General features: G+C 40.1%; 1 protein-coding gene across 7 annotated transcripts in view; it reads left to right on the top strand.

Annotated features, from left to right (window-relative positions):
• The window catches only part of LOC134527877 (very long chain fatty acid elongase 7-like), a 213,960-nt gene that overhangs the window by 30,223 nt on the left and 158,567 nt on the right, over positions 1-25,170 (top strand). For 5 of the 7 annotated variants that reach the window (XM_063360865.1, XM_063360863.1, XM_063360866.1 and 2 more), the window contains exon 2: positions 24,404-24,444. The exons of the other annotated variants lie outside the window; for them this stretch is intronic. The gene's annotated coding sequence lies outside the window, so the exon portion shown is untranslated. The remainder of the gene's footprint in view (positions 1-24,403; positions 24,445-25,170) is intronic. 7 annotated transcript variants of the gene reach the window in all.

Below are 25,170 nucleotides of genomic sequence, written 5' to 3'. Positions count from 1 at the left end.
AGAGGATGCTTTCCTCAGGTACTAGAGCCGGCTGCATCTCCGACACGTCCCAGGTCAACACATACTCCCGAAAGACACAGGACCCTTGACCAGCCTTTCCGATACCAGCTGGACATAACACGGTAATGCTGGCTAGGACATGAGCTGGTGTCTCGGGAATCTCCTAGCTCGCATTGGATAGACGGAGTCACACTACTAGCCTCGTGCACAGCACCTCGCAGTCTTAGACAACGCGGCCTTGCCTCAATCTGAGTCCTGCTGGACATAGCACTGTATTCCTGACTGGGAGATAATGGTAACACTGGAATATGTAGGCTACCAGTGAAAAAAAAAAATGATGGAACTAAGCTACTAACCTCGAGTCCAGATTCTTGCAATCCAACACCATAGTAAAGCCTCTGGCTGACACTAGCTGGACATAACAATGTCTTGCTGTCGAGGACAGGTTCTGGTATTTTGGGAATGGTTTGACTCGCAGTGAAGTGAAGGAGCTACGCTACTATCGTCGTGCACAGAGTATCGCATGCCTATATCCCACGGCTGTGCGTATATCTGATACCAGTTGGACATAACACGGGTTTGCTGGGTGGGACAGATGCTACTTTTTTTTGTCTAGAATTAACAATATGATATTTGTTTTTGCATTAGAGGAGTTGTGTGGGGAAGCATACTGGTCGAAATTGGTTTTTTACTTTTAAAATATTCTTTTACTTTTCTTTTGTAGACTTATATATTATTAATTTTTGTTTTATTTGTTGAGTTATTAATTTAAAATTTAAAACTGTTCTTTAGTGATTGCTTGCAATATAAGTTCCATTTGCATCAACTCATGTGTTTTATATTTCATCCCCAGACATTTTCTTTAAGTTATCATCCTAAAACAAAAAGTCATTATTTGTGTTAAAATACACGTGACATTATCTAAATTGCACAGTGAATACTGGATAATGTATATGTAGTCTCAGTTTGAAAATATTTCAATGTAAGATCTTAAATGAACCAGAAAGAACATCGTGGTATGTGAGAACGTTGATTGAAGTATTTCCACAGCCAGATATCTGTCACGGAAAATTTGCCTACGAATTTACTATTCTTCTTGAAGTGCGGCCTTGCCCGGCGCATGGAATACGCGTTTCACTTCAACCTTTAGACGCGAGTGGGTAAAAACATCGAGGCAATATTTTCCATAACCCCATGTTAAACATACAGGTAACAACACGCCCGGAAGGAATTGCGATCCGAGATAGCAAAACTCAAAAGCATAATCACGTGAAAAAATCTTTAATACTGGGTAACTCATACATTATTATTTACATGGGGCTCACAACATGTCAACATAGGGAACTAGGCACATAGAGGCGAATAGCAAGGTGCAGGAAAACTTAATTTACGTCACGCTAAAGTCTAAATGTAAGACATAACGCGAATGAGCTGAACCGATTATAAAATAAAAGCGGCAAAAGCGACAAGTAATCATAAACGATAAATACAGTCTAACGACTTAAACGTGCCGTAAACACGCACAAATATGAATTCAAATTAACTCTGCAGAATAAAATTACTAGTTGAGCCAATCCGCGGCAGAGCAGAAATGACGTCAGAAAAAAAACCCCCTCATGACTGAACAAGTTACGTAAAGGCCAAAAACACCCATGGTTCATAGTACACTTGTTATTCGAAAAACACTTATGTTTATAATGACAGCTCGGACACGTCAGTCGCGGAACAGGATGACTTTAACGCCAATTAAAAAGCAATCAAAGAGGAAGAACGCAGTCGAGGTCGTCGTGACCTCCGAGGCTGTGACGGAGGTAAGCTAGCCAAGCAACGAGAGAGCCGCGAATAAGAGGGCTGAGGACTATAATGGAGCATGCCCTTTTAAAACGTACATCACAATGACGGTGGGCACACTATAGGAGAGGGATAAACGTCACTGATATATATATATATATAATTCTAATTTTATATGTATATATAACGTTAACAGATTGGGTAAGGAGGATGGTAAGCGATGGAGTTTGTTTGCGCCCGACGTAAGCTTCAAAGTACTCGTTGCACTGCAGTTGTAAAATCCAAAGAATTTTTGGAACTTACATTTATATTTAATTTCAATTTATCTTTCTAATACGTTTTAATGTATTCATAAAGTTATAATTTTTTAAAATAAAATTCAGCCCTGTGACAACTTAAGAGTTGATATTTCAGAGAACTTTCAATAAGAGAAGGTAGTTTGAGTTACGTTTGCTTATAATTGCCAATATCTTAAATTAAGCTCAATTTGATCACAAGATATTTTATAAAAAATTTAAACTTTATTTACAATTATTCATATCATCAAAGGTAGAATTTTAACAAGTAGTTAATAATTGTGGTTAGATTTTGCATGTTTATAAATCATACTGCATTGGTAACGGATTAGCTTCAAACATATTACTTTAATAATAAAACTGACCGCCTATTCACCCCTCTGATGGTTGAATATATATAAAAATGCTCAAGGTAAAAAACATGCTTTTAAATTATATAATGTAACCTATTCTTGACGAATTTCTTACCTCCAGCTAAATTTTCTTGCATAAATGATTTATGACCATTAAAAATAATGTACCTCCATTTCACAGCCTTTTTAGTAAAATATTAAAAATTGTATGTTCACAATTCGTAATATTAATTTTTTGAGGTACACATTTCCAGTTTCTTATATTTAGCTTAATGTGCTGTGGTGATATGATTTTTTTTTGTGATAATAACAAAACTACGCCCTTTTCACTCCTTAAATTTCGTAATCCAGAAAAAAAAACCGTAATAGCTTTTTTCTTACCTCTTCTACATACCTTAAGGTAGGAATCTAGCATTGTGGTTAATTAAAAATGTGTGTTTTGTTATTTTCATTACTCTAACCAAAAAATTAAAATCGTATGTAATTAGTTTCGGAGATACAATTGCTTTGTATAAATCAAAACTAAACCCAATTTTAAGACCCTTAAATACAAATTCATACAAATAAAAAAAAATGCAATTCTGAACGCTACATACAAGTTGTTCCTTCTTGGTTTCTACCTCTAGTTCTAATTGAATTTTTCGTTTTGAAACCATAATTACCCCTTAGTACACATAATGGGTTGCATTTCTCAAAATGATAAAATTATGTTTGGTAGTTTTCGTATGATTATTATTGGTACCCAATATTTATACCTATGCTTAATTAGATCCACAGATATAATAATTTATGTAAACATATTGTTTATGTAAACTCATTTTTACCCCTTAGGGGTAGAAATTCACAAAATGGAAAAATTGTGGTTAGTAGTTTGAGACGTTTATTTTCAATATCCAATATCTGTTTTAAAACTTGCTTCATCGATATTATTTATTTAAAAAAAAACCTTTTCACCCTTCGCTAAATGGTAAAATTGTTGTTGGAAATTTTCGTGTATTTATTTATAGTACCGTATGAATGTCTTTTGTTATCCGTAATTTGGTTCGGATGTATAATTATTTGTCTTAAAACCATATTTATATCTTATTCACCCTTCAGGGGTTTGAATTATACAAAATCATTAAATTGTAGTTGTTAAACTTCGTATGTTCATTATTGGTACCCAATATCTATTCCTATTCTTGATAATATTCAGAGATGTAAAATTTTATTTTAAAACCCTATTTCCAATTTCTTAGCTCTTACGGGTGAATTTTCGTAAAATGATCAAATTGTGGTAAGTTTTCGTATGTTTATTTTTAGTACCCAACATCTTTTGTAATGCTTAATTAGCTTCGGAGATACAATTATTTATGTTAAAACAAGATACTACCCTTTTTCACCCCCTTAGGGATAGAATTCTTTCATTATATATAGCCTAGTGTTTAAGTTAGCCAAAGGCCTTACTTATTAAAAATATCACTAAAATCCGTCAATAGTTTTAGTGTGCCACCGGAGCAGACAAACAGTCTACACCTGTTTTGACCCAGATCTCCAGTGAGTACTGGACTTAAAAACTTAATGACTTTAAAAGTGTCAATAATTAAGACCTTTTAAGTGTTCATGCTTGGCGCGTATAGGTGTGCCGACCTAGAGTGGCATGTTGTAATCTTTTAATTTGCCCATTAGCAGAAAATGATACAGATAAAGAAGGGCCGGCGTTGGCTGCGTATTACGTGATGCGCAGCAATTATATTCTGCAGGTTGATGCATGAAGTAGTCTCTGTGATATACCCATACTCCCTACCGAATAATAACATTATTGTCCCCGCCTGGGATGTTACTTATCTATAGTAACAATAATCTGGATATTATAACATATATATTTCATTATTTTCTTAAGCCTCTCTTCGTTGAGAGCCACTCATGTGGGGTAAGATCATATCATAAATATATGTTATGTAGACATATATCCATGTAGGCATGCATTGTAGTAGCCTTCCAACTTAATTGAATATGAATTGTGAAATATTATAGCATCAAATGATAATAAATAAAATTTCACCCTTAAATTAATTCTGCGCCAAACAAAAGAACTTATATAGGTCACAGACAAATCAACACAGAAGAAAAAAATATTTAAGCCTAAACAAATACACAAAACATTACATCATTTCACATAAAACACAATCCAGCTCAAATTTACTATACCATATTTACCTGAATATAATGCAATTTTTTTTTTTTTTTTTTTTTTTTTACCAAAACTGCTATAACTACGATTGGGGCCTCATTATAATTGCAAACTTGTATCATGCCATTGAACAGCTTAGTTGAAAAACCTACACGCTTAGCCTGTAAACTGTGTAGTTGAATGTCAGAGCACGGAGAGTACAGGCGCGCGACACAATGTCAGTGTCGGTGCAGAGAGCGTAGAGGCAGCACTCGTCTGACTGTGGGAGCCTCGCCGTGTGCGCCTGGAACAGCTGGCCTGGTGGCTGCGAGTCGCCGCGGTTATCTGTTGCAACCAAGCGCTTTCTCCGCTCGCTCGTCTGTCGACACGCCTGTCCTCTCCTCGACGGCCACTTGCCGCTTGCGTGTTGGCTGGAGCCGCTGGACACACCTGCCGCGGGGACGGCCGCACACTCGAGGCTGCTGACCTTGTGCGCCGAGACAACCATGTGTCGCGCTGTGGTGGCGGCGGTCTCTGCCCCAGGTATCCCCGTGCACACTAGTTTGGGGTGATCTGGGGCAGAGTGGGGTTATCTGAGGCAGAGTGGCTATCTGAGGGCAGAGCGGGGTGATCTGAGGCAGAGTGGGGTTATCTGAGGGCAGAGTGGGGTTATCTGAGGGCAGAGTGGGGTTATCTGGGGCAGAGTGGTGTGCGTATATGTTCCTTGCGTATATACATCACACTGTTATGTATCCAGATCCGTAGACAAATTTTATAATAAAATGATAAATACAAATTTAAGAATTATTAGTATGTTTACACTAGGTATGAAAGCTAATATTTGAATTACCATTATTGTATCACTACAATATATAATTTATAGGATCTACCGTGTACCAGACTGAGTTTTGATCAAGTACACGGATTAGGTCGGACACATAACATTTAAGTGTTCTTAAATATAATAAATGTTTAGTTAAGATGTCTATGTTTAATTATGACACCAAACAATTTTTAATTATTATTTCTTTTTAAGGTAAATCTGTTATATTTCCTCGGCTATAGATTAATCTCAGGGTAGCATTTCTTGAGTTCTTTCTAACGGGACTTATGGGGGCCGAAAATGACTTGACTTCTTTCAACTGAAAACATATTATCCAGAAAATATTGGATTTATTTTAACTTATATTTAATTGTCAGTTCTGGTTAAACTTATCACCGATTTCACTTAAGCATGTTACTTATATGAATATAATGATTAAATCTTGTAGAACACGAAAAAAAAAATGTAATAAAGTACACATACCACATCAGCAGGATGAACTTACAATACGATTATTGTTTCTTAAATGAACTCTACGACAATTCCTTTGGTATTTCCCAACAGGTGGGATAAGTAATATTATTTTCAATCTTCTCGGCATTAATTACATACATTTTCCTTTTTAGCGTCCTTAGCAACCACATTATTTTTTCATCAACAGCCTTTCCAAAGAATAATGGACACATAGACATGGTTGTCTTTGACCGCAACCATGGAGTAGCAAATAAAAATTAAATGAATCACATGCACAATTTGTAAGATAACTATGCACCGTATCGGTACATAATTGCCGCTTCTGATAATGACACAAACAAACTATGTCAGCACACAGTAATTCGACTATGGAGTTTTTGTGTTCATTAACAATCTCTAGAATCACATTAACCGTGTACACTCAACTGTATTACTAAATGAAAAAAACATACTATCGCTCGGGCGATCAACACACACTGTAACATAAACATTCACAACAATGGGTGATGTCTGTCCGTAGCAATGTTGCATCTCGTTGCACAAAGACGTAGGCTACTGCATTATACCGCAGCATCTGACTCCATGCTCTGCATATCCTGCGTATGTTCAAAGACGACGACACAAACAAGCAGACATCACGGTGCACTCTTACCTCCATGATGAAAACAACAGTGTACCTGGGTAGAGGCAATGGTACAGGTCGATTGGCAGTGTCCTGGCAGTGGATACCACTCAAGCAGCTTCCTGGGTTGACAGGCAGTCACTAGTCGTCAGCCTCGGGGCTATGATAATGATTCTGGTCCATGCGTCGCTGCTGCCGATGACAGGCGCCTCTCCCAGGCGACAGCGCGATCACCGCGACAAAGCACGTGGACGCGGTCCGTGCCGCTTCCGCCACTTGGACTCTCACAACTATCCGCTGATCGTCGTTCAGATACCCATTATACAAGTCTCTTAAATGGGTTTTGGGTTTAATGGTAGGTGTCCCAGCACTTAAATATAACTATCACACATTTTGAATAACGCGTGTTCTTGTTTCACAACACAAATCATCGCACACTTAGAAACATAGCGTGTCCCAATTTCTAAATTAAATGTGTCTACTTGCACTCTTCCTTGAGCAAGTCTTACACCTACACAAAGCTTCTTTTCTTGAAGTTGTCTGGTACAGAATAGATCTTTTAAAAAAAAAAAACTAAATTAAATACACTTAATAATATTTAACACTAACGTTGTGTTAGAATAACATAATAACCTAGGGTCAATTTTTTTATTAGCTTGTCAGCTGAGGAAAAAAAAATGTAAACAGTGTATAGTGATGCGTTGCGTCGACAAGGCGAATAAACGCTTTTCGGAGGCGTTGTAAATACCGTACACCTTTCGTGTGCTTCTTAAGATAATTAAAATGTTCAAATTTTTCAATCCAATCGAAATAGTGTCAACTACGAGTGAGGATATATATATTTTCTTATTTCACTGGATACAAACTGAATTATCATCAAACAAGGTAATTACTCATTCTTGACAGTGTATTTGCAACTGTGTAGTCTCTTCCTTTATTTTGCAGATAATATTGATTGATTTATAGCCTGATAGTTACGATGTTGTTCTAAAATACGCTTTTCGTCAGATCACAAAATGTAACAGGCGTTATTGAAATATACATGTGAGTAAAATCAGCTATCATCATATGATAAAATCTCGTCAAATTAAATAATACTGGCTCTCGTGCTTGAGTAGTGTACTAGTTGATACCGAATAGTTTCTGTATATCTTGACCTGACGTGTTAATGCCAAACTCATGGTTTGATCACAAATCACAGTAAATATAATCTATGCTTTAAGTCCTCGGACTTCGCCGAACTGTGACATAATATTCCATACGCAGGTGGTATCACACCTCACCTATACGTCGGACATCGACTGGAAAATACTTCAGCCGACACAAAAAAAACACAGTCATTAATTCCAGCGACTCGTCGGCACTTATAACTACTGTACCATACTGTTATACACGATGCAGCTGAATTTTCTCTCTACTCTGGAGAACTATGTAGATAATTAAATTTCATTTAACTGACCATACTCAATTGTTTACTTTCATAACAGATTACATTAGCATTGTGTTGACATCTATTTATCTCACTATCGGAGGCTTATATTCGCGTAATTGAGCAATATTGTATCTACCAATTACACGCTTAGTATCTACCTCAGCTAGCGTATAGCAATTTTCATTGATGACTTCAGTAATCACATATGGTCCAGTGAATAGTAAGAATAACTTGCTGGTTACATTATACCATTTCTTGCTAATATTGGATGTCTTACGAAGAACTAGCGATCCAATTTCGAAGCTACTTCTCTTAGATGCTGGCTTTCTTCGGCATCTTGTTGCTGCGGCAGACAGTAGTTTAGCCTGTACTAGCTGATGGACATCTTCGCTCGTAGGTAGGTCTTCTCTTGATGATTTCTCGTCTAGTCCAGGAAGGTAACGCGGGTATATCGCATCGGAACGGTTCACACAAAGGATTTCAAATGGAGTTAACCTCTTTCCAGGTACTAGGGTCTCGGTCCGGGGCGATATTACCTTGACCCGTTCTAGTTTAACGTCTTGTCACCTTCCTCGCTTCCTGACGGCATCCAGATGCCTGCTTTGTTGGCATTATTTACAGCTGTTTGGAAATTTGGAGCTGTAGGGTTCAATGGCTCGTTCCTAGAAAAATAGCCATGTTGTTGTTGTGGTGATAAAGTTGAAGTGAACGGTGGTGGAAATGTAGAAATGATTTGTTTACTGTTCGAGGCGTACCCTGCTGTTCTGGGGCTGAGACGATCTCCTCGTACAGTAGGAGAATGAGATAATGGCTGTCGATCTTCCGTGCAGTGTCTCGACGCTTGCTTGTATTCTTTTGCCTCGTGCGCCTTGCGTGAATCTTCATATTCATCATCGGAATAAGCTCGCCGTTTCTCGTACATGGATTCCCTGGAAGGCTGTTGTTCTGGTGTTAGTGATCTTTGTCGGTTGTCGCTCCTGCTGTACCTATTCTGATGGTAATCCTCTTCATGATCATTACTGTACCACTTGTTGCGAGACCACCATGTTTTCCCCTTGTATGCAGCCTTTCGCTGGTGCTGGTTTGATTGTTGATAATTTCCCTTGAAATTGTTTTGGTGCCTTGGTCGTTCTTCCTGGTACTGCCAGCGTACGTAGTTTACCGCGGATTTTCGTTCATCCTTAGGTCGATTATCTCTATTATGCCAATAGTTATGAACGGGGGAATTTTTTGAATGTTGAACAATGTCGTGGACAGGATTATCGCGAGGTGTTTGTGTGCGATTCATTTTCTCGAGTTTATCAAAATTTAGTAGTTGTTCTCGGAAATCATTTATTTCTCTGTATGTCCTTCCAGTCAATTGCAATTGATATTTTATCGGTAATTGCGTCAGTATGGTGGCGATGAATTCGTCATCCGTCATCTGCAAATCCAAATAACGAGTGCGTTCAAACATGCTGGATACATGAGCTTCTAGCGACATTCCTCGCTTATGATCGTACCGCTCAGTATGTAGTTGCGCACGCAAATTTCCCTGGATCCTTAAGCTCCAGTATTGCTGTTTAAACGATTCTCTGAAATGTTCGTATGACGTGATCGTAGTGTTGACCATCTCCCACCAATAAAATGCGTGACTTTTTAAAGCAGTGTTTAGGCATTTTAATTTTTCTGTGTCCTGTAGTCCAAACGTTTGGGCGTATTCCTCAAACTTATTAAGGAATCTGATAGGATTTTCGGATGTTTTTCCGGAATATGTCGGCATTGCCTCAGACCAATGGCGTGCCGGGTGATGCATAAGCGTGGCAGGGTCCATGTTTGGGGTACTGACGGTATTTCTCAACAATGCCTGTCCTGAAATATGATCATTTACCGCTGTTTCAGGAATGTAATCGACTCTAGGTGCCTGAATAGGTGTAGTATTATTTAGTGTTGGTAGGGGAGGTGACATATCACAGCTTATTTTGCTTAACCGCCGCTCCAGCTCCTTAACCTGGTTTCGTAACAGTTCAGTGTGACTACTTACTGTTTCGGTAGCTACCTGGATGCAGTTAGTTCCTAGAGCATCTACTCTGCTGTGAAAAGTAGCAGTAGACTCTTCCACCTGCTCTAACCTCAAATTCAGCTGTTCTGCCTGCTTGTGTATTTCAGACCTCAGTAACATATGGTTGTGCGTGCACTGGTTCTGAATTTCTTGTTGTTTCTCCTGAGCAGCAGTTAATAAAGACGTGGTCTTCGTTTCTAAAATATCAAGTCGAGACTGTCCTTGTGATACTCGTTCATTGAGATGTTCAATAGCAGAATTCTGTTCTGCTATATGTGCTCCTAACCTGTCCTGTAATTCCCCAATATCCCTCTGCACGTTACTTAGGCCATACTGAAAATCAGCACGTAGGCTAGACTGACCACTGCTCACCTTAACCTCTAAACCATTTATATCAGATCGTACGCTGTTCAAACCAGACTCTAGTCTAGATAGAAAATCTGACTTAAAACTAGCCAACACTTGTTGTAATATTTCCACGGTAATTACCGGTGTACGTGTGTACTCACTATTTGCAGTAATAGATCTGCCAACATCTACATTACTTTCGATATCTTCACCTTGAAATTGGTCATATAAAGTAGGGTGTTGAGTGTTTACTATATCATTGTTTTCTAACAATGCATCTGGCTGTACAAAAGCGTGAGATAAGTTTGGTTCGTTCAACAACGGCCGCTCCACCTCCTCGTTTTCCCCTTGTCGTGTCATCAATGCACTGTCAATGCCAACATCATTAACATTATCTACTATACTTAGGTTATCCGAATTTGCAGTCAGATTTTCGCTACTTGATGATTGCTTTTCTACATGTAATTCGTTATCAGGATGCATTTCAGAGCGATTTCGCAGACAATATCCGGCGGTAGTTTGTCTAGACATGGTAAATTTAGTGGGTTATACCACACAAAAGAATAATAACTATCAACCAAATCAAATCACTTTCTGGTTTAATATCGAGCCCCACGTTGTAGTGACAAATTTTTATGTGCGTATATGTTCCTTGCGTATATACATCACACTGTTATGTATCCAGATCCGTAGACAAATTTTATAATAAAATGATAAATACAAATTTAAGAATTATTAGTATGTTTACACTAGGTATGAAAGCTAATATTTGAATTACCATTATTGTATCACTACAATATATAATTTATAGGATCTACCCTGTACCAGACTGAGTTTTGATCAAGTACACGGATTAGGTCGGACACATAACATTCAAGTGTTCTTAAATATAATAAATGTTTAGTTAAGATGTCTATGTTTAATTATGACACCAAACTGTTGTTATAACTTACCGGTGGTTCTGAAATGTGTTAGAAATAATATATAATCCATTTAGGTAATTTGCGTGGTCATTTATTATATTCTCTTGATACAACAATCTAGCAAAAAGGTAACAACTTCCATAGAGAATATAATATGCATGACAGTATGCAGGAACAAATAATGTGCTGCCTATTTGCAACCAAACAACAATTAATCTATGATATGGCAGAAACTAATCAATTCCAACACTCCCACTTTAGGTTCTGCCTTTAACAATATTACTTTGAATAAACATATTCAAACAATTTTCGCAACATTCTGGACAACGGTAATAGCTTCTCTCAACTTCTCGAACCTCCTCTTCGGTAGTGGTTTTGTGAATACATCTGCTTCCTGATCTTCTGAATGTACATACTTCAGGTCTAGTTCCTTGTTTTTGAACTTCTCCAGTATGAACTTGTACTTAATGTCAATGTGTTTTGACCTTGCTTCAAAATTGCCATTCTTGATCCAGGCAATTGCACTCTGATTGTCCACATTTAAAGTTGGACTTTCAATTCTATGTCCAACTAGTTGTGTTACTAGTTTATTTAACCAAACTAAATTCGTGGTAGCATGACAGGCTGCTACAAATTCTGCTTCTGCTGTAGACAGCGCAACAGATCTCTGCTTCTTGGTTCCCCATATCACTGGTGTATCTCCAATCTTCAGCAGATACCCTGTTGTGGACTTCCTGGTCTTGGTATCTCCTGCGAAATCGGCATCTGAGTAACCTGTAATTATTATATCAGTCATCTGTCCATGAAATTTAATCCCGTATGCAGCTGTTCCCTTAAGATATTTGAATATCCTCTTCACCGCCTGCCAGTGTACTTTCTGTGGATTCGAGCAATGTTGACTTACACTACTTACAGCAAGTGATATATCAGGACGTGTGATCAGTGATAAAAACAATAGACTGCCCACAGCCTCTCTGTAGGGAACATTTAGTGACAGTTTTTGACTTTCTGCATTGGCTGTTTGATTCAAGTCCTGGTGATTGTCAGTTGGTATACTGACGGGATTTGCATCTGTCATGTTGAACCTGTCAAGTATCTTTCTTATATATAGCTCTTGATCTGCTATTATCGATCCGTCAGCTAACCTAGTCAAATTCATCCCCAAGAACATTCCCGGGGGCGACACTATGATCTCAACTTCTTTCTTCAAGCAGTTAAGAAGTTTCTTTACCTTGTTCTTCTTCTTTGATATAACCAATCCATCATCCACATAAATTGATAGGATTACACATTCGTTAATGTCTCCCGGTGATTTGAACATGCACGGATCAGCTTCAATTGGTTGCAAGCCGAACTTCTTGAGACAGTTTGTGAACTTTTTGTTCCAACATCTCGGGGCTTGCTTTAGGCCATACAAACTTTTATTCAATTTACATACTTTCTCGCTGCCATCATCGAATCCTTCTGGTTGCGTCATGTACACTTTTTCCTCCAAGTCTCCATGTAAAAATGCTGTTTTTACATCATACTGTTCGATGGGCATATCATGAGCTGCTGCCAGCGATAGCATTACTCTCACTGAATCGTATTTGACAACTGGACTGAACGTTTCCTCATAGTCAACCCCAGCTCTCTGCTGATATCCTTTTACCACTAATCTCGCCTTGTACCGCAAAACTTGACCGTCTGGTTTATGCTTCAACCTGTAAACCCATCTATTATTTAAAATGTTAGCTTCCTTAGGTCGATCAACTAAGGTCCATGTATTATTCTTTCTAAGAGCTTCCATTTCCTCTTCCATAGCTTTCCTCCAGTTTACTTGGTCCTTGTGTTGTATTGCTTCTTGAAAGCATATAGGTTCCTGGCTGAATAGAAGATTTTGCTCCGGTTTCGTGCATTAGATGCACTCGTAATCAATATTTTTGTTGAAATTATTTGTGTCTAAACTGACACATTGCATGTGATACCATTTTTTGCAATTATCACATTGAACCCAATCAATAACTTCATCTTGTGGTCGTGTACAATCTGGTCTGCTACACTCATCACCTTCATCTGTTTCCAAATCTGACTCACTGAAAGCTCCATCTGCTCCATCAGCTCTAATCGTGTTCTCTTCATTAGTCGAGTCAAATCCGTTTTCACCTTCCAAGTGTCCAATATCTTCTGCTTCGTTCTTCTCGATAAACTCCTGGATCTTCTCAAATTCTTCCTGGACCACATGCATCGATGATGTGTTGTACAATTCTCCTTCATTAAATATTATTTCGCAATGTATCTCAACTTTGTTTCTTCCCGGAAACCAAACTCTGTAACCTTTGGTTGTATCGCTGTATCCAACCATGATACCTTCTTCAGCTTTCTTGTCCCATTTCTTTCTTTTTTGCTGAGGTATGTGTACCATTACTTTTGAACCAAACACTCTAAACCGATTCATATTTGTGCTTTTTCGAGACCAAACTTCGTATGGAGTCTTACTGTCAGTTTAACTCGCTCCTGTGTGATTTAACACATAGACAGCCGTATTGACTGCTTCAGCCCACAATAACTTTGGTAAATCCGCACTATAAATCAATGTTCTAGCTGCTTCTACAATTGTTCTGTTCTCTCTTTCAGCTCTACCATTCTGCTCTGGGGTGTATGGTTCTGTCCTCTGGTGTTTGATACCCTCCTTGAACAAAACTTCTTTCAGTTGGCTATTCACAAACTCCAATCCATTATCCGTTCTTAGGACATTTACTTTTTTACCAGTTTCCTTTTCTATTCTCATCAGGTAATTTTTAATGTATCCTGGTACCTCACTCTTGGTTTTAAGAAAGTAAACTTGGCGGTAATTAGAGAAATCATCTTTAATTAATAAAAAATACTTAGCGCCTCCTAGTGATTCTGTTTCCATAAACCCACATACATCTGCATGAACAACTTCTCCAATTTCAGTAGCACGGTTTAAACTCCTTCTGTATGGTTGACGATGCATTTTCCCAAGTACACATGCTTCACAGGGCTCTCTTACTCCTGATATTGGAATGTCCTTCATCTTGAGTATTTTGTAAACATGATCATAGTTTTGATGTACTAGCCTTTCATGCCACTGCTGTATACTTGTTGATTTGCTTGCTCCCACTACTGGGAATGCTTTCTGGTTTCTCTGGATAACTGGCTTGAATTTCATTATATACAACTGATCTACTCGTTCTCCCACTGCGACAGTACTACCATTATGCATAAATTTACAACTGTTTTTGTATGTAGCCATGTCATAACCCTTATCTAAAACTACACTCAAGGAAAGCAGATTGAATTTTAATTTTGGAACATACAGTACCTGCTCTAAGTGCTTATCCACCCAATGTGATCCATTATATGCTTGAATGTTGATGAACCCTCTCGCAACTGCATCAATCGTTTTCCCGTCTCCTAGCTTAATAGGTATTTTGTTGTTTAGCCATACCAGTTCTGTGAACAATTCTTTGTTTCCACTCATATGACTTGTGGCTCCTGAGTCAAGACACCAGCTTTCTGTCATGATATTTGAATTTGATTCTGACAATAACATGACGTCGATGAGGGCTCCTCCGGCCATTTCCTTCGTTGATGATTTAGAATTCGCGTTCTGGACAGAGTCTCTCTTCTTAATTCGACAATCACGTTCCCAGTGACCTTCTATTCCACAGTAATTACAACATCCTTTACGTACCGGATACTTGTGTTTCTTACGCTGCTCTTTAGCGGCCAATGCTTCTCCTAAGTCAGCTGCCTCGTGGATACCCATTCGTGTCTCTTCCATGACCAATCTTGCTACCAGATTTGGCAAAGTCCGGTCAACTTTCGCTGTCGACTCCCAAGCTGTGACGAAGTGACTGAAATTTGACGGTAGCGTTAAAAGAATTTTAGTGATTACCTGATTGTCTGAAACATTCTCACCCAGTGCTCTCAGTCTATGTGCAAGGTCTTGCACCTTGGATACATGTGTCGTAATGTTGTCAGCACTGTCCTTCTTCATTGTGTACCACTGTTGGTTTAGCATGTGAATCCCTGTCTCTGTCTTGCTGTCGAAGACTTCATGAAGGCGATCCCACATCTGCTTGGCATTTTCACAGTTGATTATATGCAGCATGACCTCTTCTGTTAGACTCGATGTAATCAGAAACTGAGCTGTCGCTTCATGCTGCTCCCACTGTTTTAACTGAAGCTTGTAATTTTCCAGTTTATCTGATGTCAATTGAGCATCTGCAGTTTTGTTTGGTTCCTGTGGCTTCTGATGATCATCAACTGTTACTCTCCAAACGTCTTTAGCCATGAGGGCAATTCTTACATGAAACTTCCATAACGCCCAATTTTCTAATCCACGCAATTTTATTACTCTAGTTGCTTCATGAACACTCTCCATTTTTCAAGACAATTGCACTTTCGCACGCTGGCTGGCCAATCTTGAAACTTGGTTTCACATACAACTTTACAGCAATATTATTTAACCCTATATTTCAACACTTACAGCCATCCACCTGGGCCCATAACCTGTTGTTATAACTTACCGGTGGTTCTGAAATGTGTTAGAAATAATATATAATCCATTTAGGTAATTTGCGTGGTCATTTATTATATTCTCTTGATACAACAATCTAGCAAAAAGGTAACAACTTCCATAGAGAATATAATATGCATGACAGTATGCAGGAACAAATAATGTGCTGCCTATTTGCAACCAAACAACAATTAATCTATGATATGGCAGAAACTAATCAATACCAACACAAACAATTTTTAATTATTATTTCTTTTTAAGGTAAATCTGTTATATTTCCTCGGCTATAGATTAATCTCAGGGTAGCATTTCTTGAGTTCTTTCTAACGGGACTTATGGGGGCCGAAAATGACTTGACTTCTTTCAACAGAAAACATATTATCCAGAAAATATTGGATTTATTTTAACTTATATTTAATTGGCAGTTCTGGTTAAACTTATCACCGATTTCACTTTAGCATGTTACTTATATGAATATAATGATTAAATCTTGTAGAACACGAAAAAAAAAAAATGTAATAAAGTACACATACCACATCAGCAGGATGAACTTACAATACGATTATTGTTTCTTAAATGAACTCTACGACAATTCCTTTGGTATTTCCCAACAGGTGGGATAAGTAATATTATTTTCAATCTTCTCGGCATTAATTACATACATTTTCCTTTTTAGCGTCCTTAGCAACCACATTATTTTTTCATCAACAGCCTTTCCAAAGAATAATGTACACAAAGACATGGTTGTCTTTGACCGCAACCATGGAGTAGCAAATAAAAATTAAATGAATCACATTCACAATTTGTAAGATAACTATGCACCGTATCGGTAAAGTGAGGTTATCTGAGGCAGAGTGGGGTTATCTGAGGGCAGAGCGGGGTTAGCTGAGGCAGAGTGGGGTTATCTGAGGCAGAGTGGGGTTATCTGAGGCAGAGTGGGGTTATCTGAGGGCAGAGTGGGGTTATCTGAGGGCAGAGTGGGGTTATCTGAGGGCAGAGTGGGGTTATCCGAGGCAGAGCGGGGTTAGCTGAGGCAGAGTGGGGTTATCTGAGGGCAGAAAGGGGTTATCTGAGGGCAGAGTGGGGTTATCTGAGGGCAGAGTGGGGTTATCTGAGGCAGAGTGGGGTTATCTGAGGGCAGAGTGGGGTTATCTGAGGGCATAGTGGGGTTATCTGAGGGCAGAGCGGGGTTAGCTGAGGCAGAGTGGGGTTATCTGAGGCAGAGTGGGGTTATCTGAGGCAGAGTGGGCTTATCTGAGGGCAGAGTGGGGTTATCTGAGGCAGAGTGGGGTTATCTGAGGCAGAGTGGGGTTATCTGAGGGCAGAGTGGGGTTATCTGAGGGCAGAGTGGGGTTATCTGAGGGCAGAGCGGGGTTAGCTGAGGCAGAGTGGGCTTATCTGAGGCAGAGTGGGGTTATCTGAGGCAGAGTGGGGTTATCTGAGGCAGAGTGGGGTTATCTTAGGGCAGAGTGGGGTTATCTGAGGCAGAGTGGAGTTATCTGAGGGCAGAAAGGGGTTATTTGAGGCAGAGTGGGGTTATCTGAGGGCAGAGTGGGGTTATCTGAGGGCAGAAAGGGGTTATCTGAGGCAGAGTGGGGTTATCTGAATCAGAGTGGGGTTATCTGAGGGCAGAGTGGGGTTATCTGAGGCAGAGTGGGGTTATCTGAGGCTGAGTGGGGTTATCTGAGGCAGAGTGGGGTTATCTGAGGGCAGAGTGGGGTTATCTGAGGGAGAGTGGGGTTATCTGAGGCAGAGTGGGGTTATCTGAGGGCAGAGTGGGGTTATCTGAGGGCAGAAAGGGGTTATCTTAGGCAGAGTGGGGTTATCTGAGGCAGAGTGGGGTTATCTGAGGGCAGAGTGGGGTTATCTGAGGCAGAGTGGGGTTATCTGAGGCAGAGTGGGGTTATCTGAGGGCAGAGTGGGGTTATCTGAGGGCAGAGTGGGGTTATCTGAGGGCAGAAAGGGGTTATCTGAGGGCAGAGTGGGGTTATCTGAGGGCAGAGTGGGGTTATCTGAGGGCAGAGTGGGGTTATCTGAGGGCAGAGTGGGGTTATCTGAGGGCAGAAAGGGGTTATCTGAGGGCAGAGTGTAGTTATCTGAGGCAGAGTGGGGTTTTCTGAGGGCAGAGTGGGGTTATCTGAGGGCAGAGTGGGGTTATCTGGGGCAGAGTGGGTTTATCTGGGGCAGAGTGGGGTTATCTGAGGCAGAGTGGGGTTATCTGGGGCAGAGTGGGGTTATCTGAGGCAGAGTGGGGTTATCTGGGGAAGAGTGGGGTTATCTGGGGCAGAGTGGGGTTATCTGGGGCAGAGTGGGGTTATCTGGGGCAGAGTGGGGTTATCTGGGGCAGAGGGGTTATCTGGGGCAGAGTGGGGTTATCTGGGGCAGAGTGGGGTTATCTGAGGCAGAGTGGGGTTATCTTTGGCAGAGTGAGGTTATCTGGGGCAGAGTGGGGTTATCTGGGGCAGAGTGGGGTTATCTGGGGCAGAGTAGGGTTATCTGGGGCAGAGTGGGGTTATCTGGGGCAGAGTGGGTTTATCTGAGGCAGAGTGGGGTTATCTGGGGCAGAGTGGGGTTATCTGGGGCAGAGTGGGGTTATCTGGGGCAGAGTGGGGTTATCTGGGGCAGAGTGGGGTTATCTGGGGCAGAGTGGGGTTTTCTGAGGGCACCGTAATTTTTTCAAGAAAAAACCTTTATTTTGAAAAGCCATTAATATGGGTACGAAAGCTTCACTTTAACTTAAACTAGTTACGTCACACAACAAACTTTTCTTCAATTAAAATACATTAAAAAAAAAAAAAATATGGTGTTTCACGAGGAATCTGATATTGGTGTCGTTTATTTTACTACACAATCAGTAAGAATTCCTACAGAACCTCAAGTCCTTTATTGTGTAAACCTTAAAAAGAACTCCTGTTCAGCTAGAGCTGTTTCAGCCGATCCCAGCCAGGTGTATTTAGTTTGGAGCAAACTCTCTAAGTAGTTAAAACAAATATTGTAACAGGGACAGTATGAGAAACTGGTAAGAAATACCCAAGACAAGTGATGCCAGCGAACCTGGCGGTGTGAAGTGTACCTACGTTCTAAGTGCGTAAAAGTTGATTTGCAGTAGTGGCATCTAGCGGCGTGGAGTGTAAAATAGCTTGAAATAAATTAAGTAAATTGTCTAGCGCTGGCGCTAATTGGCTAGTTTCCCACGTTGTTATATGGCGATATTTGGTTGAAACGGAGAGTTCAGTTGGGAGGAGCACGATGGCGAGGAGGCAGAGAGGCCGGTGTCCAGTGGAGCGACAGCACTTCCGCACGGGCCACCAGGCGCGCTGGTGTTCAGCCGGGGGAGACCTCGCGCACGCAATGCCTGATTCTCCGCAATGAGCCGGAGTGATTGGCCGACGGCTGTGACCTTTCCGCCGACACCCGGGTTGCTGTAAGCACGATGGTTACTGTTGCGTCTGCGCTGCAAACACTCGCATCATTGCGACATCATTGCGATGGAACCGCGGGTGATTGGAGTGACGTGAAAGTCGACCCCTGTACTGACAGCCATGTGGGCGCTCATTCACCGCAACCATTGCTTGATTCCTTGGCCAGGGAGGAGGAGGGGGGGGGGAGGAGGAGACATGCATTCCACTTTTTTCCGCAACTCACGCTGGGAGGAATAACATTTCTACAAGGGATAAAAATTAAAAAGAAAAAAAAAATAGTTTTTGACAGTAAATCGTCCTCACAAGGCTTTTCTATGAATTTTAATAACTATTGAAGCAATTTTTTTGCTTCCATCTTAGCCTACAACTCAAATCCAGAACTCCTTGGTTGGAGCTTAATTAAACTTGCTTCGGAGGTCTGTCAAAAAAATCATTACATCAAAAACAGCAGATATAAAACTCAATTGGCAGTTTTTCTAGTGGTTAAAATGAGTGAAAAAAAAAGTATGCCAAGGCATCACAAGTTAACAAAATACCGAAGTTCAAAACAAAACGGTTTTAAACCTAAGATATAGATAAACTCTGGTAGTTGAAAAAAAATATATAATAAATGATACAGTAGTATGTGTTGGTTCCTCCAGGTGCAGATGTCGAACATCATCTTGGATTTTACATCACGGCGATAATCTTGGATGACCTTGAGCTTTGATATTGATCCCGGCGGCCATCTTGGATGATGCCACCCTATTTTGTTGTCACATTGCTCTTCTTTACTGTGAAACCGCCATAAAGTGCCCCACTCCCAATCGTTGTAAATTACATTACGGTGTTTAGAAATGATGAAATAACATCCACCATATTGTAAGTATGACGTCACGTCCATGTTTTCAAGAACTTTCCGCCATTTTTAATAGGTAGCATCACATCCGCCATATTTGAAAATCTGAAACTATCCGAAAGTTTGGGAAAAAAATTAAATTTAAAAAAAATGTAATTAAATGTTTAATAAAAGTTTATTACAAAGCACATTTAAATCCTCGGTTCGAACCCAGTGGCGAAAAAAATTAATCCTTCCTCCACGGAGGCTACCAGCATATGTACAGACCCCCACGCCACTTACACCAAAGATTATATTATGTCAGCCAGTATGACATCATAGCCACCATCTTGAATTCGCCATTTTGATATCGTCTGCTAGAGATAACTGCTGCCCTCCATATTAGTTAATTGTTTATCCGCTAGAGTGCAGTAGTAGTATTTATTGCCATAGCATTCGCCATCTTTGCAATCTTTGCCGTCATCTTGGCTTCTATATTGAAAATCTGTAATAATTAACCTAGACATCAGGTAAAATCTTATAATCAAATAATCACCCAGTAAATTGATTATGTCGATCAATATTGTCTTTGGGTGGATGCAAAAAATGGGGTGTGGCTGTGTTATGGACACGGCCGTGTTTGTACGTGAATACGTGTATGTAACAGGTAATATTTTCTATACAAAAAATAAAATTCGTAATTTTATGTATGTTATAATCATGTTTGAACGCTAAGAAGTTATCTTCAACTTGCATAATTTCAACCGCTCCAGCTGCAAATGTACTGGCACCGTCGTTGATCCGCTCAGCCGCATTCATTCATTACGTTTCCGGCACTGCTGTACTCGTTCATATGGTGTTTTATTGTTATCATTTGATTGCTTTTGGGAAGCCCTTTCCAATTGTATATGATCTCTGTATTTGGATTTGGCTTTTAGACGCGTATAGACCGACATGATATATTTTTGATTATATATATTTTATTTTAACACCATATATATTCACTGTAACTATTTTACACTATGTTTTATATATGGAATCGATATATTTTAACGAGAGCTGACTATTGAAACTCAAACGAAGGTCATAGCTTTTCCGAGTCAAAAGTTATACTAGATGGAAATCTGGAAACGCAGCAAACTGACCTTAAAATGGCGGCACTTCCCCCTCCAACACGCGTGATGCGTCAAAGTCCTCACTTAGCGTAACGAATTCTTTGATCATTTAGCTATCCAGTGGTGCAATTAAATTTTGGATGGAGATGATAGATATGTAGCTGCAACACCAAACTTTATACCACGATTTTGTTATCATTCGTTTTTTTTAATTTCCTCCCACTATGGAAGCAATTTTAAAGACGTATTAACGTCAAAAAGTTCATTTTAAGTAAAAAAATTTTTTTATTAATAACTTCGATATACCATAAAAGTGACTGGTTTAAGAAATTAAAAAAAAAACATTTTGTATTAAAAAATATTTATTACGTAAATACTACACTGCTACAAGTACAATCAAGCACAAACAATTTAATTAACTTGAAGATTACTCAAACCACTTTTGTCAAATCTTTATCTACACATTTAATTTTGTGCAGTTCGACACACTGTTATGTCCTGCTGCCGCCGTGACCAGTTTCTCTCAGCTGGACATGTGTGGGCTAGAGTGACGAGCGGCGCACTGCAACCCCAGAAAAGAACTTAATGCCATAAATTACATCTGCGCTTTTACTTGCCAAGCTCATCTTGTACATAACATACACACCAGGCCACCTGCCAGCAGCCCACCTAGTTCGGAAGCCTGTCCAAGAGTGCGTCGCTGGCACATCCTCCCAGCCAGGCGCACCATGACACAGAGCCCATGACGTCACATGCTCGAGTCGCGGGGCTCGCGGCTCTCCCGACACTTCCCTGCGTCGCAGTCGCGCGCAGACCCGCACCCAGCAATGTCCACAGGTCCGTGTGCTTGGCCGCTGACGCGTCTTGCCGTCCAGAGTACAACCCTTTCTACGCATCAGCGGGACATCTGCGTGCGTGCCATCTCAAACGAATCACAATTAATGATATCATATAACTAACCCAATAATAAATTATAAACTGTTTAAAATAATGTTTAAATAAAATAGGTACAAACAATTCCAGTAAAATAACCATTTCTACATGTGTCCCTTCCAGAATCCCCTGACACAACAACACTATACAGCTGTAAGGTACGATTTCCGAGATGGCTTTGACATTAAAGATGGTGGACGTGATGTCGTAATTACTAAATGACAACGTTCTACCATAAAGCAAATAGAAACATTTGGGAGTGGGGCACTCGATTACAATATGGCGGCAGTGACATCCAAAATGGGGGTAGAGGACAAGGTCAAGGGCATCCAAGATGGCCGCTGTGCGTCAGAATCCAAGTCGGCACTCCGCACTTTGCCTCGTCGTAGCACTTCTCGAGAAACCCTGTGCTAGGAGGAACCAGAATGACACTACTACGCAGGCACAAAAGAACAAAAACCTCGAAAGTCACTGCAACTAGATAAGGATTATAAAGCTTTCCAATAAAATAGCCACGTAAAAAAGACAAATGACGGTAGAACAAATCGTAGGTATACTACAGAAAAAGAAGAAATAACTTTTTTTCCACAAAATTATATACTAATTATTGTAGCATTCTCTGGCAGATGGCGTGTGTACTGTGTTACACTAGCGATCTTTGTATCAATTACTGAAATGAGATGGCGATAACAATCTCCAGTAGGTAATGTGTGTTAATTAGCGCTCTTGGTAGCATGTATTTAAAAAATAAATATAGTGTCTGTCTCGAACAGGTGTTGACAGTTGTTTTTATTCAAATTTAAAAAAATTAGAAGTTCAAATATGTGTGTAATTTTTTATATAACTTCATTAATTCTCGTTCTGGTAAATGTCTCGATAACCGTGCGGTCGAAGGCGTTATGTTTTCCAACCCAGAGGTCAGAGCTGTCATTGCTCGAATCACATAACTTGCAATGTATTTTTCATAAAAAAATTAATTTAATATGTCAATAAGGACTACAAGATTAGCAGGTAATCGAACATCGACCTTACGTGCATGATACAGTGATACTGGCTCTCTAGGACCAAACACCAAAAACAAAGATGATGGGTTCCAAGATGGCGGCATCTAGCAGATAACAAAATGGCGACTTTGTCGTCTGAATCTAAAAAAGGTTCTGACAGCAGATATAAGATGGCGGACATGTTTTTAGAATTGAAGAGGGTGGACTTTAACGAAAATTTAAACATTCGGGGATTGGGGCTCTTGATGATAAGATGGCGGAATCCAATATGGCAACAGAGGTCAAGTTAAAGGTCATCCAAGATGGTTGCCGTGACGTCACAATCCAAGATGGTGGACACCGACACCTCACGAGAATCTCTGCGCTCTGAGGAATGGCTAGAGCACCTCAGCCAGAATCCAGAGCTAGGATATACATTTGTATACTACTCACATTATTATTCAAACAAGCGTGTAAAGTGAGCGGCCGCAACTCCGTGCAGTTGTGTTGTGGGATTTGTGTAGTTGTGGCTGTGAGTTGCTAAACATGTATTTTCTAAAATTTCATCGGTATCCTGTAATTTTTTCACTTTGTATTGTTTCTCATCATTCCAAAACACAACGCACGTACCGGACTCTAGCTCTTCACCATTGACTTGCGCTTGTCAAGTAGTGATCTAGCATCTCTTGCATATGTATAGAGAATTTCTAAGCTTTCGTTATTCTACAATAATGTCGTTGAATACAATAATGACGTTGTATATAATAATGACGTGTCCGAGGGGGAAAGTGGAAACGAAAACTCAACTGCCCCCTTTTTTTTATGCTCTCGTAGAAACGTGCTCACGACCAGTTTCTTCATAAGTTTGATCACTAACATATTTTTACTAAAATAATTTTGCTACGTTTAGTAATTTTCAGTTAATACATGCTAAAATCTGGAGAGTACACACGCAGAACATTCGTATATTTGTATACATACAGTATATATTTATGTAATCGTGTATCTCCTATCTTATTCTTTGGAGGCTTCTCAGGGACGTTTTCTCTGATGCGACGAGTGTTCGACCCCAGCACCCGGTGTGACGTACGTTCACTGACGTGAAACCCTGTCGAATGAAAACCAACCTCCCTGCACCAGCAGATTCCCCTGGAGGTAGCCTCCCTCAAGGCGCTCCCAGCCCGCGGCCAGGCATGTTCTTCTCCAGCGGGGGAACGTGGCGGACGTTGCTGTGACCCGGTGCGTTTCCCCATTGTTCCCTCGGCCACACGTTCCGCCACATTCCCGACCTGCACATCGATGAGACATTCACCGCTCCCAGCAGCCGTCTCTGAACCAATGTTCCCTGTGCAGGTGGCGTCGCGGAGTCCCCAGCTGCGGTCACAGAGGACAAGGTAAGACCTGCTCGTCGCGGCTGTGCGCTGTCCTACTGCCGTCACGTGACAGAACACAGCGTCAGGACTTCGTCCCCCCAGTGATGGTTCCTCTGGTGCAATGTCAATGCAATTATTATTTTTGGACGTTAGAGATACTGTTTAAATAATTCATTTGTGAAATATTCAAATAATTTTTATTCGAAATTTTTAAAATAATATTAAACTTTATTCAAAACAATTGTTTTTCCAGGTCAATTAAAACATTGGAAAGATTGATGTCTGTCATACATGGAATGCAAGAATGTAATTACTGGTTTATATTGGTCTCGCAGTAAAAAAACTGCATGTTCACAATAATGCGATATTTTTCCGTCATATCGCGTCCTTCGCGTCGCTTTTGTCGCGCTATTGTTATTATCTTTCATTGGCTATTATCAGTCAGATACCCTTTCCGCAACTGTACTAACCGACACGTCTGCGATGTTCTTCTAAGACAATGAATCGCCTGAAATAGACTCCACCGTGTCATACATGGCTCCGCAAACCCAAACAACAAGGGGAATCTACAGTTTCATGAACAATATCTTGGCGAGAAAAATTTTCACGATTGGTGAATTTTCATAGAAAATGTTAAAATGTGTGTTTTGTCTTGATTATAAATTTTTTTTATGTCTGTAAAATTTTTTCGTTACTTCACTGATCGATGCAAATGAGAGCGACTATTTTGAGGCAATCCATGATTGC

This window comes from Bacillus rossius, chromosome 1, assembly GCF_032445375.1.
Source record: "Bacillus rossius redtenbacheri isolate Brsri chromosome 1, Brsri_v3, whole genome shotgun sequence".
Lineage (NCBI taxonomy): Eukaryota > Metazoa > Arthropoda > Insecta > Phasmatodea > Bacillidae > Bacillus > Bacillus rossius.
Note: the sequence above shows the minus strand (reverse complement) of the source record. Positions and strands in the feature narration are given on the sequence as shown.